At 38.3% G+C, this 13,967-nt stretch overlaps 1 long non-coding RNA gene across 1 annotated transcript in view; it reads right to left on the minus strand.

Moving 5' to 3' along the window:
• Nucleotides 1-13,967, minus strand: part of LOC147995704 (uncharacterized) — a 57,733-nt gene that overhangs the window by 35,436 nt on the left and 8,330 nt on the right. The gene's annotated exons all lie outside the window — the stretch shown is intronic.

The raw sequence follows: 13,967 nt of genomic DNA on the forward strand, positions 1-13,967 counted from the left end.
GGTAGGGGAGAGGGGAGAGAAGAAGAGAGGGGAGGGGAGGGGAGGAGAGGAGACCAGAGGAGAGGAGAGGGGTAGAGAAGAGAAGGGAAGGGGTGAAAGTAAGAGGGTAAGAGAGTGAGGAGGGGGCAAATAGCCCCCTTTATAGTGAGTCAGGCGAACCTGGCTGCTGCCAGGTAACTGTGTGGCCAAAACAAAAATGTAACTATTTCTGATTCCTCAGGAAGATCCTAAGATGTTCTTAAGTAGAAGCTTCAATGGGTTCCATGACTGTTCTGTCCCATATTCTTGCTAAGTCATCCACTTTCAATTCAGTCACAGTGTTGAGGCATGCCTGTAACCGAAGCACTTGGAAGGTCTAGGCAGGAGGGAGGGGATTTAGAAGATCGCCTCAGATATATAGTTAGATCCCATCTCAAAAGAAAAGGAAATGAAAGTAAAGAAACAGAAATGAAAACACATTCTCATTTCGGCCCAAGAAATTAAGCAACACTCCGAACTTCCCTCTGTAGTGAGGTGTCTACTCATCTTCTCCAGTTCTGTGCTACATAGAGTGGGGTCTTTAGGAACAGGGTGTGGCTCATTTGTGCTTGTTCTCTTATTTCTTCTCATCTTGTAGCCTCCTGGCAGCTGGGGTTTCAGACCCTGAGTTTCAGGAAAGGTTGAAAAGAAGACAGGAGAGGTGAAGGGAGAGAGATGAAAAGTCCCCACTTGACTAGCCTATCACAGCTGACTTCTTGTGTCTAGACCTGGCTGATAATGTGTGTATTAGGTGACGGTCTCTGGTGACACCAAAGATCTCTTCCACCATGAAATGTATACTGCCCAGGTTGATACTTGGGTTTTCCAAAGTTGATACTTATGGTTTGCTGTGGAATAGTTCTCAGACTCTTGTGAGAGTTTTCGGAGCTGCCCAGGTAGCTTGAGAATACTTGGGAAAGGTTGTCACAGTATGGGAACCATGGAGATTGGGCCAGTTACTTCCCAGATGAAGCCCTTTACACTTTGTCCCTGTCTCTTAGTATTAAAAGATACTAAGTGTGAAGAAAGGGAAACAACTTATGTATCATGAAGAAGGGGCAGGGCAGCGCTGGCACAGGGATGAAACTCAGTGCACAGAAGGATTTCTTGGTCTTTTGCAGATCTCCCTCCACCTTGCCAAACATGAGGAGAAGGTTGCTTTGTGCTTATGTGCTTGTTCATATTAAAATTTGTTCCTATCGAAAAGTTCTCTCTGCGATCTACACCAGGAGTGAAATTAACATATGGAATATATAGAAGCAACAAATAAGCAAATGTGCAAACTGTAAGTTGGCAAACAGAAAATACAATGGATTCATTAGACAAAGCACACATTTGTGCAAAGTAATGGCTGATTATCAGAATAGAACTTCATTCAACCAGCACTTGAATTATCAAAGTGATAAGGAATCACAACATCTAAGGTGTCAAAGTGTGCAAAGTAGAAGCACTAACTCACTGTAGTATCAGTGTGAGTTTGCACTTTGATGAGAACTATGGGGTATTTGAATATTGTACATAGAAAACCAACTGTTAACAAAAGATTAAAGCTTAAATAGATATTGTGTTTGTTAGATGCTGTTAGGTGTATCCTGAAGAGAAGCCATTTGGGGGTGCCCCTAAAAGCCTCCACAGACAAGAATACTAAAGAATGAAAATTCCCTGCCTGTTTTAAGGCAAGTTGCTTGGGAGAGGTCTTGTGTTGTGTTCTTTGCTCTATGACCAGAGGACAAGTCAGCTGGTTGGCCATGAGCAACCCTACCATAAAGGTGAAATGGTTTGGTCCCTATTGACTTGGCTTGGAGCACTGCCACCATGATGTTGACATGGATCAGCCTGCCAAGGTTGTAAGGAAGGAGCTAGGGGGAAATATATATATATATATATATATATATATATATATCATATATATATTATATATGTATATATATGTTATATATGTGTGTGTGTGTGTGTGTGTGTGTGTGTGTATAATTGGGCCTTTGATAGAACTCTTGCTCTGTATTTTTTGTCCTTTTTTTTTGGCTTCCAATAGCCTTCATGGAAGGAGCTCTGGGTAAAAGAAAGAGATTTTTCTCCTTAGGGTTGCAGGAACAACAGAGAAGCAGGTGGCAAGACACAGGTAAAAGGTATCCTAGGAAAAAGCTAAGGAGCCCTCTTGGGCCTGCAGGAGCTCAAGATAAAGGTAGGCTAGCTAGGTAGAATGACACAGAAAGAGATTTCTAAAGAGCTAGCAGTTAGTTAAGGATCAGGCTTTGTAAATAAATATTTTGTACATAGTTAAAAATTAGAGTTACCTCACTGAGCAGGCAGACCTCTATGTCAATTTATGCGTCTCATGTCTTCATTGGTAAAAATATGAGATAATTAAAACATTTACAAAACTGCTAAAACTTTGAAGTCTCCTTGGGCTATATAACCAAAAACTGTAAATTCTGGAACCCTTTAGGTTACTGGGTATTTATGTTCTTCCACTCATGACTGAAGACAGATGACCAGAGACCACAGAAATACATGGAGAGCTGCAGGGATTTACTTTTGTAACATTTGCTCTGACCTATCAAAACTGCCTTTCCCTTACTTGGGCTCTTGTGAGAGCATAATCCTGAAATAACTGCAGACTTAGACTATGCCTAAGATGTCATTAAAACCTAGCACAGAGCGGCACGCCTGCAATGCTAGCACCATCAAGATAGGAAGAGCTTGAAGGTCAGCAGTCTGGGTTCCTTAGAAAACCCTATTCAAAACAAAACAGCATTAGTTTTACAAATACGGTAATGCTTTCATAAAACAAAAGATGATACGCACATAGTCTTTTTTTTCTTTTCTTTTCTTTTTTGCATTTTTTAAAAAAGGCAACTTACTTTATAGAAACTAAGGGATTATACTTTTTTCTTGTTTTGTTTCTGTTTTTCAGGACAGGAATTCTCTGTATAACAGCTTGGCTATTTCTCAAACTCACTCTGTAGGCCGGGCTGGCCTGGAACTTATAGAGAAGCAATTGCAATTTTAACATTGTATTATAAAGATAGTTACAAAGTGACAAAATTTGAGGAGTATAATATTTTCTTAAGCCATGCTTTCTCAAATTCAATGGCCTATACATTGAATGGGCAATATAACCTTTTTAGATTACAAATACCAGAGATGCAACTCTAATTTTCTTAATTAAAATTACTACTGTAATCATAAAATGAAAATCATCTTGGTTCGACAACCAACCCATGTTGGCATCAACTTCTAATTAAGTAACTCTCTGGTCAACCAATTTCCCACCTCTGAGGGCTGCCTTTTTGAGAAAGCATACTTGCCTTCCAATAACCCCTGCACAGCTGTTTCAAAGATGATTGGCTCTAGGTGATCACACAATCCATGATCTATTCACCAGAATCCTGCTTGATAGTATTTTGAAGTTAGAATAAGAGACCCTAAAGAGTCTGTGTTGGCTTGAATGAAAAAACACAAGTTAAGAGAAAGGCTATCATTGTTAGTCTTTTAAGATCAGAAGGAAGCAGAACCATTCTTCAGAGAAGGGAGGAAGATTAATACAGATGCACATAGAGAAGCTGGGAGGGAAATAGGGAACAGTTATTGGAGGCCTTGTTGCTTTCCTTTACAATGAAAATAATCACTAGTAATAACACTTATTGAGCAAGTTCTGTATTCTGGAAGCTGTCCTGACTACTTTATATATATATGATATACTGCCTTTTTTGATCCTTATCCTGGTCTGTGTGGTGGCCAAAGACTTGGCAAACAACGTGTCACACTTCATTTACCTATTGTTAGCAGAACATCAATCTGAACTCTTAGTCAAATGACCCCAGGACTAGCTATGTTGCTTCCTGCTCTTTTAAATTTTTATTTCAATTTTTCTTTTTCCTTACAAAATTTTTTATTTTGAAAATTCTTTTGTTTCTAATATTTTCTTCACTATTCAATCAAGGTTATATATTGTGCCTTAATAGACAACTTAACATAAAATTATCCTCGTGTTTTTTCCTTCTTCCTTCCTTCCTTCCTTCCTTCCTTCCTTCCTTCCTTCCTTCTTTCCTTCCTTCCTTCCTCCTTCTTAACTATTTCACATCTGTTCAATTACCTATAGTTTTCTAAGAAAACTACCTTCAAACTTGGTGACTAGATACAAATACACAACAGCCCTTATATACAATGGTCGTAGGCTGACAAAATTGGATAGGGCACAATGGAGATGGCTTGTCTTTGCTCTACGATGTCAGTTGGCATCATCAAAGGCATCTTAATTGCCACATATGGTGCCTTGTCTTGGACACCTCTAGGGCTGGAGTCAGATATGGCTCTGTAACAAACAGAGCAGTTACACACAACCTGGAATTTCTTACAACGTGTCTGCACCAGGGCATTATACCTTCTGCACTGTGGCTCTCATCTCCATCACTGAGTACTCCCCCCCCCCACCCCATGCTGACAATCCTTTAATCACTTAGTCTCAGAAGACACATGGTCTTTCTACTCTACTGATCAAAGCAGAGAATAGACATGGGCTTCCATGACCTGTAACTTTTTAAAAACAAGGCCAAATCCTTACACACATATAACCATAAGATTCGTGATTTCTCTGAAGAATTCAACCCAATCAGGTATGTATTTAACCTTCATGGGTTTTTTCTGCAGCTTATGAGAGTCCCATTAGCTTTCTGATTTTTCTTTTCAAGCTCTCACTTTTGTTAGTTAAAACTTAAAGAACTCTAAGAAGTGAGGGAAAATCTTTCAAAAAACTATTGTGAACTTCTAAGTATGCTGGCAATGACCAGTCTGTCCTTCATCCTCAGTTGCTCCTCCTCCCTGAAGGAAACATGGTTAGTCATCACAGCACATTGGAGCAACACAGACACCTGTAACTCAGGACAAATGCTGGCATGCATCTGAGAGTAGGGCATCACAGGATAGTGCAGAAAGAAAATCAAGAGTGTGGGGCCATTGGGTGGGGAGGTGAATCTAACTTTAAAACAAGAAGGAAATTTTAAAGTAAATATATTATTAGATATTTGTATATGTTCAAAATTAACCTTTTAAGGTGTATCATTCTCCTGCATTTAAACAAAGTATAATTCATAGCCAAAGCTATATAGCCACCACTGCTACAATGAAAATAAAGAATACCATTGCCCCAGTCCTTCCTTCCTATTCGTTTACAGTCAATTCCCTTCATTCACCCACCGCCTCTGGAGATTACTAGTCTCATTTTTCTCTACAATCTGGAATTTTCCAAAAGGCAGCAGCTTTTGTTGAACCCAAGGAGCTTCGTTTGTATTATCAGACTAATCAACAGGTCATTCTCTGTCATTGCTGCCAAATATTACCATCTATTCCTGTTATGACTAATTTAGCTTTAATTTCAAATGCTTTATAAAACCCCAGAAAAGGGACAATGAGAATGCTCATGTGTTCATCCCCAGAATTTACATTATAGAATGATAGAGTTGACTCCTACCGGCTCTCCTCTGACCTCACCCATACACAATGGCACATGCGCACAAGCACTCCCCCCCACACACACATACACATATACACACGCAAATACACACACACAGATATATGTGTGTGTACATATATATATATATATATATATATCTGCACATGCATACACAGTGAAATAAATGTTTAAATCAGAAAAGAGTTTTTAAAAAGGGATCTTTTCATAGTATCTTTATTTCAGGTAATGGTAATTCAGGGTTTGTAACTGAAATTCATAAAATCACCCAATGAGGTTTTGCATGCCCAAGGTGGGGGAGGATAATATACGACAGCTATGGTTTGTTTTGTTTTTAATCAATGATTTCCCTTCTAAACTTTTTCTGATTTGTGTTGCTGTAAAATTATAAAAAAAAATGGCTTTCTTTACGCGGCACCAGAACCAGCACCACAGTGCCCCACGGTATCTGGTGGACGTCTTCATCTCCATCAGCAAGTGTCTCACCTGCTCTGCTCCATCCCATGTTACACGGGCCGAAGGCTTTTCGCTGAGCCTGGCAGCAATCTCTCTACCCAAGAGTGGGCTCCACCATGCCAGAAACACACATCCCAACTCTGTGGCAGCCCAGTGTCTCTGCTGCCACACACTCTCTGAAACTCAAATCGCCACAAAAAAAGAACACACAACACAATAACCTCTGATCCAATTGATAAGATATAATTGTTCACTTAAACATACAAAGACATCCATCCCTTAAGAATACTCATAACAACCTGTAAATACAGAGTGGAATCTTAACATCAGCCTCCATGTTCTCTTGATGGTTTCTTCCACCAGTCTCCTTCTGTTCCAGTCTTCTCCTCTTCCTTCAAACTTTTCTCCCGCTCATCCATCCTTCTTGTCCAATAATAAGCCTTATTCTATCTTGTACCTGCCTTCACCTGTATGATATCCTACACTTCACCCTTTTTGCCTAATTAATAAAACCTTTTCTCTAAATATAAGCTGAGCACAACTATTATCACTTTGTAATTAAAAGCATAAAATATATCTAACACCCAGCCCAACACTTTATCATTAAACAGAACATTTAGTTATCCATTCAAGCTTAAGAAAGGCTGAAAATCTATGTTATATCCTGGCTAGCTTGTATACTATCTGATAACTATCTAATAAAATATGTATTTTCAGAGTTAAAGAGCTAGACAGGCTATGAGTCTATAATCAGTCTTCAACTCCGTTGAATCTGAGAATGACCAATTATCTAAACATAGGAAGCCTAACACAGCTTCCAGAACTGAGAGGTTGTAGAGACTTAACTTAAGTATGAATATACTTTATAAAAATGTATAAAAAATGTATAAAAACGTAATTCTCTTGTGGAAGACCTAAGTTCAGTTCACATTTTTAAGATTTATTTTTATTTATTTATTTTCTAAGTTATATGTTAATTATCGTGTATTTGTGCGTATGGCATTGGGGAGGGGCATATGTATGTGTGAGCAGTTATCTGCAGAGATAAGAAGAGAACAATGGATCAAGCTGAGTCACAGGCAATGGTGAGCTATTCTCCAGATGTGAGTGCTGCAGGCTATAGGTCCCCTGCTGTTTGTTAAATAGCGTCAGCTCAGAGAGTTAGAGATTAAAGCTGCTTTTTAAAAAAAGTTATTTAAAAAGTCTTTCAGGATCCTCATATTCCTTCTAATGTGGGAATTTTGGGTTGAAATCCTAGTTAGACAAGCTACTTCTTAATGACAGGTATTGTTAGAAGGTGACTTAAGTTTGTTTTTAAGAAGAGAGTACAGAGATTACCTGAATCACGTGGGGCTTTTCACCTATGGTTTGGAACTTAGATACAGAGAATTAATCACTGACTCCAAGAAGAGAGATTATTGCCAGGCTCAGAGAGAGGCCATTGGCAGTGTTATATGGGATGGAGCAAAGTGGACGAGAGGCTTTGCTGACTGAAATTAAGATATCTATCTCATATCTTGGGGCATTGTGGTGCCAGACCTAGTTGGAGTAAAAGACAGCATTTTATTTTTTTTAATTTTACAGCAACAGATTTGATGCAGTATTTCCTGTTTCCTAATCAGTATGTTTATGGAGAATATTTAGAGAGGATTGTGGTCCATTGAGTAACAGGTGGCCTCCTAGAAATTACATGGCTAAAGAACTGTCAAAGTGTATAAATGTTAGAAACAAGGGCAAACAGGGTCAGATAATGGAGTTCCTTCCGTCCCTCTCTCCATCCACCCATTCCTACTTCCCTCCCTCCTTGTATACCTGTCTTCTTTGTGTCTATCTGTCTGTCTGCCTCTCCCCCCAACCCCCGTCTCTCTCATGGTGTGTGTGTGTGTGTGTGTGTGTGTGTGTGTGTGTGTGTGTGTGTGTGTGTGTATGCGCGTGTGTATACAATATCTTGGACTGACTCCCTGCATCTTTTGCATGTGATCTCAATAGCTTAAAACCAACTTTAAATCCATTAAAAAAAATGAGCCATTGTGTCCATGACCCTTTGCCTTTAAAACAACTGAGGAGTCAGCTGCATCCGGATTCCCTCATCCTTTTGCATCAATCGGCTTAAAGCATATGGTGCCACCGAAGTCTCAACTCCAGCTCAACTGCCAAGTCAGTTCAGTTCTCCCACCTCACTGTCAGTGCAGCAGTCTTTCCACTCTAGCTAAGTGGCTCTCGAAACTTCTGTAAGAGATGTCAGGATACATAACAAATTTAAGACAAATAGCATATTTGTCTTTCTAACTACTTCTCGGTTTTAAAAACAAGAGCAAAAAAAAAAAAAGATCAGAGATGAATCTCAGTGTGAGTCACTTGATAATAAATACTCTAGTTTTCTGACAGGAAATATTTCCTGAAAGATTAATAAGAGAAAAGGGTTTTAAAAAATAAGTTCTCCATTATGTCTGAAGCCTTGTTACATGTTTTGTTTACTTATATTTCCAGTCCCTTTCATCTCATAATAGCCCTTTCCATAATGGAATTTCAACTGTAGATGAAGAATAAATTTAATTTAGTTAATTTTTTCATCCTGAGAATTGAACCTAAAGCCTTGCACTTGTGAGGCAACCACTCTGCCAGGCACTCTTCAAGTCCTGACATTCAATTTAGGTTAATGTCAATATGTTAATGTCTCATTTTCTTGTATCCTATTGCATGTATTTCTCCTGTCTCTATACAATGCTTACCAGCTGTCTCTTGGTTAGCTGGGAACTAGAAACTTCTGAACTTTCTCAAAGCTTCCTCATCCTCAATCGCAACACACACAATGGTTTTTCTATACTCCTCATTTGTACATAATGACTGGGGATGAAAATTTATTCCATTTCCATTCCTTGTTAAACTAGAATATATAAATATGTTCATATATAAGTGAATAGGAATAGTTAAGTAGGTATATAATTTATAAAAATGTAGGTCTGTGGGGCTGGATAGATGGTTCAGTGGTTCAGAACACATAGTGCTCTTGTAGAGGACCTGAGTTCAGTTCACAGCACTCACATCAAAATAGCTCACCATTGCCTGTGACTCAGCTTGATCCATTGTCCTCTTCTTATCTCTGCAGATAACTGCTCACACATACATATGCCCCTCCCCAATGCCATACGCACAAATACACGATAATTAACATATAACTTAGAAAATAAATAAATAAAAATAAATCTTAAAAATGTGAACTGAACTTAGGTCTTCCACAAGAGAATTACGTTCTTAACCACTGAATATCCAGCTCCATAGAGCTACATTTTTATAAAGTATATTCATACTTAAGTTATAGCCTTATATATAAATCTTTTTATATTTTCTCAATTAACATGGAATGGAAGTTAAAAATCATATACACACATATATATATAATCATATACATAAACAATTGTTTATAGGTAATATGTTTTTAACTTTAAAAATAAGTTGTCTCCTTAGCCTAAGAATGTGCTTCCATTAAACAAGCTTTCTTGTTTTAATGTAAACACACACACTTGGCTGCACTTTGTTGCCAGCTGGTCAAGACTCCCCAGGCGTTCCCACTCTCTCATGCTTTTCTTGCTTTTTACTTTGTTAACAGCTCCTATCTGTTTCCCTGTAGCAGAGCCACTGAACTCTAAAATCGCATTTTCTATCTCCTATCTCCCTTTCTAGCCTTTGGCTCCATTCTTCATGCTTGAGCTTTCTTGCCTTGCATCTCTTTCAGGACTCCATAAGTTCAAAGTCAGCCTGTGCAACAAGGTAGGACAGAGTGACAGTGAGATCAAATACCACTAGTCCTTGATCAGGGAGGGCCTGAAGTTGATGGACTCTTGAGTGGGACAACTCTGAGGTGATCTCTGAAATACTCCAAAGATATAGTGCAGTATGGGCTTTGATTTCCCTTCTATTTTCCTTCTTTCCTTCCTTTCCTCCTTCCCTTTCTCTTTCCCTCCCTCCTTCCCTTCCTTCTTTCTCCTTTCCTCTCCTTTCTATTTAAAATCATCTGTGTTCTCAGGCTGATATCCCAGCCTGTCTCTGGAGGTATTCAGTCTGGAACCCGCTCAGGTAGAAGGTCAGTGCCTGTAAAAGCGGGGACATCTGAGACCTTTCTCACTAGTCACTCCAGCGCTGAGTTCATGGTTAGCAACAGACAGAGGTGTGCTGGGTAAATAAGGGACTGCATGTGTGTATACATGTGTGGCAGATGGAATTTGGATATCTTAGGAGATTTTGTTTCTGATTCATCACAGTATTTGTTTGCCTTAAGACTTTCCTGCCTTTGGGCCAAAATATAGGGGGAAACACAGAAGTATAAAAAGGCTGTGTGGGGGGCTGAAGGGATGGCTCAGCGGTTAAGAGCACTGACTGTTCTTCCAGAGGTCCTGAGTTCAAATCCCAGCAACCACATGGCGGCTCACAACCATTTGCAATGAGATTTGATGCCCTCTTTGGTTGTGTCTGAAGATAGTGACAGTGTACTCAGATATATAAAATAAATAAAAAATAAAAATCTTTTTTAAAGGCAGTGGGGTCTTGGAGATTTGAAATTGTTATTTAAACTGTATCTAAACACTAAGGATTTGATTCCTGAAAGGATTGTTTGAAAGAGAGGAGGTTGCTTTCATCTGAGTACTTTGAAAACAATGCTGAGAAACTCGTACAGACTGAAGAAGATGGCCCAGGGGGCTGGGAGCTGTACATTACACTCATCCATCAATAATATTCAACAATCTTACAACAGGATACATAGACATCGTGAAGATTATCAGGAGCTTTAAGAAAGAAACATACGTATAACCGTAAGTGAAAAAACTCTAGGTGTGTATGCAACTTGATGGACTCTGACAGACCAAGCATAACCACACAGTTAAAATCTAAATCAAGAAAGGGCATTAGTCTACCTCTCAGGGCGACTTCATTTATAAACACCTCTGCTGCTGTGTAAAGTAATATTTTTTCATTCTTTCTGGTGCATGCGATAATATGATTCACCTACTCCGATACAGGTTCTGTGCAGTTCGATGTGACTCAAACACGTCCTTGTCCATATATTTTGATGAATATATGTGATTATATTTTTTGGATGTTGAAGTAAGAGTTGACCTGTGGCATCAAAGACTATACATCTATTTAGGCTTAACACATTCTGCTGAACAGTTTCTTAAAGTGATTTATTCCTTTCCCCCAGCAGAATTTCTCTCAGCTACTGAGAATTTCTTAGATAACAAGTAATGCCTTTCATTTCACTTTGGTATTCTTTGTAGAGGGATTAAGGTCATACTACTAATGTATATTTTCTTGATGATAAGTAAAGTATTACACCTGATTTTGTGCAGGCAATTAAATATTTGCACTTGAAAACCAATAGATAGCCATTGCAAAAGCATGTATAAGAATTGTAAGTGAGGGCAGGTAATATCGATACCCACATGATCTTGGAGACCACTGAATGAAAGAATTCATTTAAAAATACATCATGATGCTATGCAGACGATGGAAGGTCAACTGATAATTCATCTTTTAACCTAATTTTATTAGATAAGACTGGCCCTAAAACGTGGTGGTAATTTTTGCTACTAAATATTTGTTACTTGAAGAGTGGAACACAGAGGCTTTGCTGAGTAGAAATATGGACAATATAACCTATGATAGGAGACCCAACAGGAAGAAAAGGGCAAAGAAGCAGAAATCAACCAAGCAAAGTAACCTCAAAGGCTGCACTGTTTTCATTTAAAATTACAAGTACAGTCTTAAATATCCAAGTGAGGGTCAAAATTATGACAAATTTTCATCTCTAGCAGCTTCTCTGTACTTCAGTTATATTACATATTTCCACTGATTTCCATTTTGCCTGTGAAGTCACGTTCTTTGAAAATACGTGAAATGCTCTTGGATACTGTCAGTTCGATTCATCAGAAACACATTTTGAACATTAAGAATCAGTTGAGTCAGGAAGGAAGAATCCATCCCAATACAGATAGGAGAAAAGGATTCCATGTGGTAGAATGGCACATGAACCCTCCATGTGACCTCAATCTTAAACGGCTAGTAGGATTTATTGGAACAAAAGGCAAGGATTTACTAAGACATCAAAGTAACAAAAATAGATGGAACATGTAATGTGCAGTTTTCGAACATCAGAAAGATACAGATGTGTAGTAAGTATAAATGCATAATAAGAAGAGGGACAGATGCCAAAAATCTGAGTCTAAATTATGATGGAGTTGATGATCATACTGAATTTGGTCTGGTGGCCTGTAAGGACTTAGGAAATTATTCAGAATTCAGGAATTCAGAAATGAGAAATGACATACTCTTAATCCAAGGATATAACTTCTTAAATCTTACATGTTATACATGAAGTGACATTAGGATTGGAAGTGACTAAGCTCTAAACATTTTACAAGAGAGTTGGTATACAAAGAAATAATGTGATAATATCAGAAAAAGGAAATGATTTTTAAAAGTTGACAACTAACTGGCTAATAACTGCCAAATAGTGAACGCTGGTGTGGATTCCGGGTCACCACCTCTGTTTTCTTATTCTAAAAATAATTTAACAGGAGGACTATGCTACGACCAGATTTTTAGAAGGGGGCGAGGGAGAGAGGAGCTTAGTTTATGTTGTTTTATGTTGACTGTTTAATTCTTTCACGTTTGTAATATCATACAGATAGTAATTCAGACAAAATGAAAGGTGAAGGCAATTTTGATGAAGCCCAAAGAAACATTTGTAGCGGAAAAGCTAAGTGAGAGGAAGTAATAAAGAGGTAAACAGTGACATCAGCGGGAGAAATACAGGAGACAAACCGTGTGACACAGCACATGGTAAGTGGACAAACAATTCATTGCATAGGGTTTTGTATGTATACACTCTGCTTCCAAGCATTCTTGTTAAATAGAAATCAGGACCAGAATCGTCATCAGAGCAACTCAGAAAAATAGTAATAACTAGCATATATCCACATTTCAACACAGATGACTAGAAACCTTCTAAATCTTCCTATTAATGTATTGATAACTCTGCATTACTATAAGTCACTCATTAAAAGCATGCTTTTAAATTTTTCTACTGTGTTTTGGGCACTATTCTAAACAATCGGGCTGTAGATTAGCATAAAGAACCCAAATCTCATTCCTCCAAGGTATTTTTTTTAACGGTTGTCCATAAAATAATGCTCTGTCCCCACCTCATAGCAAACTTACCTATGCACTTTGGTTCCCCAACCCACTGTCAAAGACAACCACAGCTAACATTCCCATGACAGCAATAGGCACATTGAATTATACTTGGCAGTTGTGGTAGCCTAAGAGACACCTGTCTAATAAAGATAAGTGGCATCATGATTTCAGTACAATTCCAACTGCAGAATCTAAACAAGCATTGACTATATATCCTGTAATTCACTAAATGAAGTTCATGTTTTATGAATAGCTATTAATCACTGATGACTGTTTGATGTCTCACATCATGAGAACATTTGACATTGCAGGTCGTTTTCCCAGAAAGGACAGTGAGTCCTTAAAATAATTGTTTAGCTAACCTTAGAGTGAACCAGCCTCGCTGTCAATGCTAGCATTTGGACGCACTCATTGTATTAATAGGTTTTGGCTCATTTCTCCTGCTTTAGCTCCATCTTTTAAGAATAGATCTTGTTCTCAGAGGTCTACACTGAAAAGATAAAAGGCACATTTGAAATAAATCTTCCAGAAGCTTTTAACTATTATTTCTCCCTTAGAACTTGGCTCCAGAATTGCATGTAGTCGAATCATAAAGTAGCAAGCATTGAGAATACTCACGGCTGGCAGGAGCTCCTTCTGTAGTGTTGGCTTCTGTGGTTAAAACTGGCAGATATTTTATCTTGATTACAGAAAGTCCCTGAGCAAATGTATCCTTGTTTTCAACTGGTCATTAAAACTCAAGACATTTGCTACCAACATATTGAGTAAATGCGTATTTGAAGAAAGCTCACCTTTGAACATGTCTTGACATTTTTCTAAGTATGGC

Source organism: Rattus norvegicus, chromosome 3 (assembly GCF_021556685.1).
Source record: "Rattus norvegicus strain SHRSP/BbbUtx chromosome 3, alternate assembly SHRSP_T2T, whole genome shotgun sequence".
Classification (NCBI taxonomy): Eukaryota; Metazoa; Chordata; class Mammalia; order Rodentia; family Muridae; genus Rattus; species Rattus norvegicus.